Genomic DNA, 7,590 nt, shown 5'->3' on the forward strand with positions numbered 1-7,590 from the left:
GGAGTTTTCTGGTAAGTCTGATAACAGAGACATAAAAAAGGGAGGAGAAAAGAGACAAATAAACAAACAAAAAAAAAAGCAAAGAAATAGTCATAATGTGAAAGAGTCCCATTTCTCTGTCCTGTCTACAGGGGATTGTGTTCACTCCTCTTCTGCTGCTGGTGTTTGTGAGTATAATTCCTCTTTTATTTGTTATTTCTGTTCATTGTGAATGTGCTGAACCATAAGCGTGTTGTGTGGGTGTGTTACATTGATATGTGATTCCAAACCAATTAATAAGGTGTTCTGGGTGGTTGCGAGGATGTTTTATCATGTTGTTAGCATGTCCTAACCAGAAAGTTTCAGGAATTAATTACATTTTAAAGTATTTTTGAATAGAAAAGAGTTTAAATTGTAATAATATTTCACAACATTACTGTATTTTTGACCAAATAAATGCAGGCTTGGAGAGCAGAAGAGACACATTTTTAAGCTGTAATTTCTTTCAAAAACAGTATATCAGGCAGTTGATAGGGTGTTGTGGGTGGTTACTAGGCAGTTCTTAGGGTGTTGTGGATGGTTGCTACGTGGTTGACAGGGTGTTCTGGATGGCTGCTATGGCATTGATATGTGATTCCAAACCAATTAATAAGGTGTTCTGGGTGGTTGCGAGGATGTTTTATCATGTTGTTAGCATGTCCTAACCAGAAAGTTTCAGGAATGAATTACATTTTAAAGTATTTTTGAATAGAAAAGAGTTTAAATTGTAATAATATTTCACAACATTACTGTATTTTTGACCAAATAAATGCAGGCTTGGAGAGCAGAAGAGACACATTTTTAAGCTGTAATTTCTTTCAAAAACAGTATTTTGTGTCCACGTTCAGTTCCCTGTCGGTGTTATGAGATTGTACTCGGCCTGCAGCACCAGGAAACTGTTCTGCCGTATTTTGCGCACCTGCACCAGGTCTCCGCACTCCTGCACATGGATGATGCCTCTGTCGTCATGGTTACGGTCATTCAGCGACATGGCGGTGAGCTTGCGACACTGCTTCCTCTGCAGGTACCGGAGACCTGCAGCGATGGCCATGCCGAGCGCGGCCGAGAGGCCCAGCAGCAAGCCCAGCTCGGATGCACTCCGCCCAGGCACACGCTCCGGCCTCTCGCCGCCTCTCTCCGGGACTCCAGACGGGTCTTTGGCCTGTTTAGGGGGATTGAGAACATCCCCGAACAGCTCGGAAGGGTCTTTTTTGTGCTGGGTCAGGGAGACGGCGCCCTCTGTGGGCTCCCGGGATGGGAAGAAGTCAGAAAGGGCTCGACGGGGAGCCGGGGAGGGTTCGGGATGGAGGGAGGCAGTGAAGAACTGTGTGTTATGAGTGTAGGTGTGTGTTTGTTGCATTGTAGTGTGTATAGATGCATGTGTGTGTACGCTGTGAGTCTGTAACAGTAGATTTGGGATGGTGTGTGTGTTGTTAGCAGAAGTTTTGTGTGTGTTATCAGGTGTTGGTGTGTTTGTGTTATGGGTTGGGATGCTCTGAAGGGAAGACGTGATTGGGAAAGTTTGTGTAGATGTGTGCCTATACAAGGATAGAAGTGTTTGAGTGTCATTTTGCATTGGTGTGTTTGTGTTAAAAGATGAGGTTGTGTGTGTGTTATGTGTTGAGCGTGTGTTGGTGTGTGTGTTGGGTGTTGAGTGTGTGTTGGTGTGTGTGTTGTGTGCTGAGCGTGTGTTGGTGTGTGTGTTGTGTGTTGAGAGTGTGTTGTTGTGTGTGTTATGTGTTGAGAGTGTGTTGTGTGTGTTATGTGTTGAGAGTGTGTTGTTGTGTGTGTTATGTGTTGACTGTGTGTTATACGTTGCATGTGTGTTGTTGTGTGTGTTATGTGTTGAGAGTGTGTTGGTGTGTGTGTTGTGTGTTGAGAGTGTGTTGGTGTGTGTGTTGTGTGTTGAGAGTGTGTTGGTGTGTGTGTTATACGTTGCATATGTGTTGGCGTGTGTAGATGTGGTTGTGTGTGTAGACAGGGATGTGTGTTTGCCTGTTCTTTCCAGTAGTGAGGCTGCACAAAAAAAGAAACACACAAAGCATTGAATATAAACTAAATTTGTACATTTTGTGAGCAAAATATGACTTTTCTTTTGCATTTAAGCCAATTTAAGTGGCGCTAAAATGTGCAAAACTCACCACCACAATACTAGTGTTGCTAATATTCTCAGAGTGTTTTGAGGATGTTACTATGCAGTTGCTAGGGTGTTTGGGATTGTTGCTTTGCAGTTTCTAGAATATTCTAGTTAGTTGCCAGGGCATTGCTACACAGTTGCTAACAGAGCTGGGTAGTAACTGATTACATGTAATCTGGATTACGTAATCAGATTCCAAAAATGTAGTACTTGTAATTTGATTATATTACATTTTAAAATACTCGTAATCAGACTACAGTTACTTTTCATGGATTACATGATTACAAATTATTCACACAATGGCAGTAAATTATTCATAATTTATAGATTCTCCCAAATTATTTTTACATTTAAAATGTCCTTTCTAAAAAAGTCCCCCTGAGATTTAAAGTTAATATTTAAATTAATTAATGACACATTTGGATGTTTACAGATCTCTGATATTGGTTAATGGTTACATTGGCATGCAGGTAAACAAATAAAATATTTCAAATGTAAAAATTTACATAAGTAATCCCGAAGTAATCTAAATTACATTACTGACTACAATTTCTGTCATATAATTTGTAATCGTTAAAAGACTACAATTTATAAGTATTCTACCCAGCACTGGTTGCTAATGGGTTCCGAGTAGTTTTTAGCATGTTGCTACGTAGTTGCTAGGGTGTTTTGGATTGTTGCTATGCAGAATATAGAATGTTAGTTGGTTGCCGGGGAATTGCTGTGCAGTTGCTAGGTGTTCTGGATAGTTGCTATGGAGTTTATAGAATGTTTTAGTTGGTTGCCAGGGCATTACTAGCAGTTGCTATGGTGTTCTGGAATATTGCTAGGCAGTTTATAGAATTTTCTAGAACTTCCAGGTGGTTGCCAAGGTATTACAGTGCATTTGCTAACGTGTACTAAGTGGTTTTTATCATGTTGCAATGCAGTTGCTAGGGTGTCCTGGATTATTGCTAGGCAGTTGGTTACCAAGGCAATGCTTTGTGGTGGCTAATGTGTTTGGAATGGGTTTTAGCACATTGCTATGTGGTTGCTAGGGTATTCTAGATTGTTGGTTGCCAAGGCGTTGCTATGCAGTTGCCAATGTGCTCATGTGAAATGTGATTTCACAATGCCAGTGTGAGTGGTCAAATGCTCAAATGTGCTCAAATGCCAATGTGAGTGGTTTTTAACATGTTGCTATGTGCTTGCTATAGGCATTCTGTGTTGTTGCTAACTTGCTACACAGTTCACAGTGCCAATGTGCTCATGTGAAATGTGATTTCACAATGCCAGTGTGAGTGGTCAAATGCTCAAATGTTTTTAACATGTTGCTATGTGCTTGCTATAGGCATTCTGTGTTGTTGCTAACTTGCTACACAGTTCACAATGTGTTCTAGGTGGTTGCTAAGGTGTTCTGATTGGTTGCTAGGTTTTTTCAAAGCCAAGTCAAAATCAGGTCCATTAATTATTATTGTGTATATAATGTGTGTGTGTGTGCTGGTCATAATCACCTGTCGTGTTCACCGTTGGTTGTTCTGTAACGCTGTCAGTGATCGGAGAACTACGTGTCCCATCATGCACCACTGCCGATCTGATTCGAGACCAGTACACAAAATAGGACTGAACCAGTGTGATGCTGCAGAGAGAAAGGGAATAAAACTGTCATTTTTATGTGTTGTCTGCATGTAACAATACACGAACTCTATGCCAGTCTAGACTGGTTTACTGATGGTGTAATAGCACAGTCCTGCTTTTACACAGCAACCTGTTAATGTGTGTACAGCATAAAGCATATAGCATCTCTTCTGTTCTAGTTAAGCTAGTTGAACTACAGTCACAATGTCGCAGCCATGCCAGTGTTTTTCTTACTAAAAGCGCAGGTCTCCGCTGGGTTGTGTCGGGGCCCTCCAGCTGAACGACAGATTCCTCTTGAGCATCTTGTCAGAGTGTGTGACGGTGTCGTCTGCACTGAGGCAGGACAGTGTGTGTGTGCTGGGAGGGTGGTGCATGAACTCACCGCCGACCACCCGGTCCTCCAGAACGGAGCGAGCCTGAAGCAGAAACCCCATAAACGCCCGGGAACTCTGAACCGTTACTGAGCAGAACAACACACAAACTATTAGTCAGAGATAGATAGACAGATAGATGAAGGGATAGACAGATGTGTGTTACCTGTGAGTGTGTGTTGTGGCAGGTACACTGATCGGCTGGTGCGTATGGTGACGGCGGAGTGTGTGTGCTGTGGGAAGGAGCTGATGTGGCCGGGCTTCATGCTCACACACGATGAGACACTCGCACCACGAGAGAAACACATGCCATGAGCGGGAAACACACACACAATCACACATCCAGCCAACACTGCCTTCATCAACATCATCTTCATCAGCATCATGTGCTTTCTGGTAAAAACATGAGTGTTTGACGTATATACAGTACATTTGTCTTTTTGTTACATTAAATTCCTATCAACAAAATTTACATTGTATATATTTGTGTTAATATTAAAAAAAAAATACTCTTTTGTTTAAAAAAAAATTATGCATTTGGCAGACACCGTTATTCAAAGCGATTCAAAGTTTACACTTATTTCAATAATCCGTTTTATTTTTCAATTTATATATCAGAATATTCTATTCTAAAACCAGACCGTTCCTTGCGGAAAGAAATGACAAAATATGACATTATCACTTCATTAAATCCAATAAAACATGATAAAGTCATGATTTTACTTAACATATGAAATTTATAAACAGAACATTACATTATAGATGTAATTTTAGTTTCTAGAATTCTTAATGGTTTTCAAATGAATTCCATCTATTGTTGTATTAGTTAAAATTAGTAAAGTCTCTACCATAAATATGCAATAAAATATACATTTATGTCATTTGATAATATGCATTTATATTATTGAATAACTATTAAATTGCGTGATTAAATGTTAATGAAATAAATTCATATGATGTATTCAGGTGATCAGTGAAATAAATTAAATACATGCTTACATTGAAGAAGCTTCTGTCCTGCAAGTCAGTGCAACATAAACAACTGAGAAGTCTCTCTCTTAGAATTGCATCTCTCTCTCTTTCTTATACTTTCCACCCCATCCAGTTATTTGCTTTTTTTAATCCTGCCTTCCTTTTATCCTGATGTCTTTTATTCTCTCTCTGGTCCAGGATGTGCAACAGCTGCTGATCCAGGAACCACCACATCCTCCAAACACACACACACACACACACACAAAACATGATAAAGTCATGATTTTACTTAACATATGAAATTTATAAACAGAACATTACATTATAGATGTAATTTTAGTTTCTAGAATTCTTAATGGTTTTCAAATGAATTCCATCTATTGTTGTATTAGTTAAAATTAGTAAAGTCTCTACCATAAATATGCAATAAAATATACATTTATGTCATTTGATAATATGCATTTATATTATTGAATAACTATTAAATTGCGTGATTAAATGTTAATGAAATAAATTCATATGATGTATTCAGGTGATCAGTGAAATAAATTAAATACATGCTTACATTGAAGAAGCTTCTGTCCTGCAAGTCAGTGCAACATAAACAACTGAGAAGTCTCTCTCTTAGAATTGCATCTCTCTCTCTTTCTTATACTTTCCACCCCATCCAGTTATTTGCTTTTTTTAATCCTGCCTTCCTTTTATCCTGATGTCTTTTATTCTCTCTCTGGTCCAGGATGTGCAACAGCTGCTGATCCAGGCATCCTCCCATCCTCCAAACACACACACACACACACACACACACACACACACACACACACACACACACACACACACACACACACACACATAGACAGACAGTCTCACACACACACACACACACACAAAGACTAAGTTCAACCAGTGAAACTTTATTCTCAGGTTGTCACTGCAGACATTTCATCTCTTATCATTGAGATTCTTCAACATCCTCTACAAAAGCTGCACATCTGCAAAAACACACAAACAAAACACTATTAACAAAAACACAATATTATTAAAATAAACATCATGATTTGATCAATTATTTGCATGCATCATGTGTGTTTCGTTCTGTTGCTCTTCTCAGTCAGTGATTGACAGCTGGTACACACTCAGGCAGTGCATGTGAACACAAGGCCTGTCAATCAAAATCAGAAGGCTACTCATTAATAAGAATAATAATTCTGAATTTTTTGGACAAGTTCAACCAGCATTACTGAGCAACCGAATAAAAAGATTGCGTATAGTTAATTAATACAAACAAAATATTAAGCCATATTTTAAAAAAATACAATAATTATTAAAATTGTAAATCAAAATGTATTTAATTATATTTTTAAAACCTTAAAATGAACAAGAATATGGCGTATTTATAATAAAATTAATACATATTATAAATAATATACAATAAATAATACATATCATATATATTCAATATATATATATATATATATACATATATATAAAATAAAACAAAGTCATAATTAAAAATATTAATATGTATATACACACACATATTGGTTCAATGCGATCACTAGTAATTTAAATATTCAAATATTTTATGTATGAAATATATAATGTAGGTTAAGATGATCTATTTTTGTGAGTGTGAGCATGAAGATAATAAACTATAAAATGGAAGAGATCTGATTCCAGATATATTCACAAAAGGACCTACTTTATTTAGCCTCTATTTGTTCCTCCTCTTTTATGTCAGTGTCACAATGTTATTGTGAGTAAAGTCAAGTAATCTTTATTTGTATAGTGCTTTATACAATACTGATTATGTCAAAGCAGCTTTACTGTGTCGAAATAAATAAATGCAAGTATTTATTGACTTGTTTGCTTGCTTGCAGACCACTCTGTCAGTTCTGTTGCTGTAGGCTACTAATAAATAAATAAATAAAAGTATTTATTGACTTGTTTGGTTGCTTGCATACCACTTTCTCTTTCAGTTCTGCTCCAGTATGGAGGACGAAACCTGCAAAAACAATAAATAAATAAATACACAAATAAATAAATAAATATGCAAATAAATAAATGTCTGTATAAATACACAAATTCTTGTTTAAATACATATAGAAATAATTAAACATGTGATTAAAGTAGGCAAATAAATAAAATAAATTGGTGGGCAAATGGAAAATGTTTAAGGAAGTGCTAAACTCATCCTATTTATTTTCCTTTGATCACTCATTTATTTCTGAATGTAGTTCCGCATTTATTTTTCCTCTGCACAACAAGCTAATGAGAGGGTGTCAACCATGGACTTGGTCGGGTCTTGTGATAGCTGGGGGCGCGGCTTTCCCGCTGACAGGAGATGCATGGTGTTAATCCAGTATGGCCTACGTAAAGTCACTTTTTCCATTTAATAGAGCAAGATACATAAAACACTGAGCTGTATTGTCCGTACAGTATCTGTGACTTTACAAACGACCCAAAGAAATGGCCAGT

The sequence above is a fragment of the Sinocyclocheilus grahami genome, unplaced genomic scaffold (assembly GCF_001515645.1).
Source record: "Sinocyclocheilus grahami isolate Dianchi unplaced genomic scaffold, SAMN03320097.WGS_v1.1 scaffold389.1, whole genome shotgun sequence".
Taxonomy (NCBI): Eukaryota; Metazoa; Chordata; class Actinopteri; order Cypriniformes; family Cyprinidae; genus Sinocyclocheilus; species Sinocyclocheilus grahami.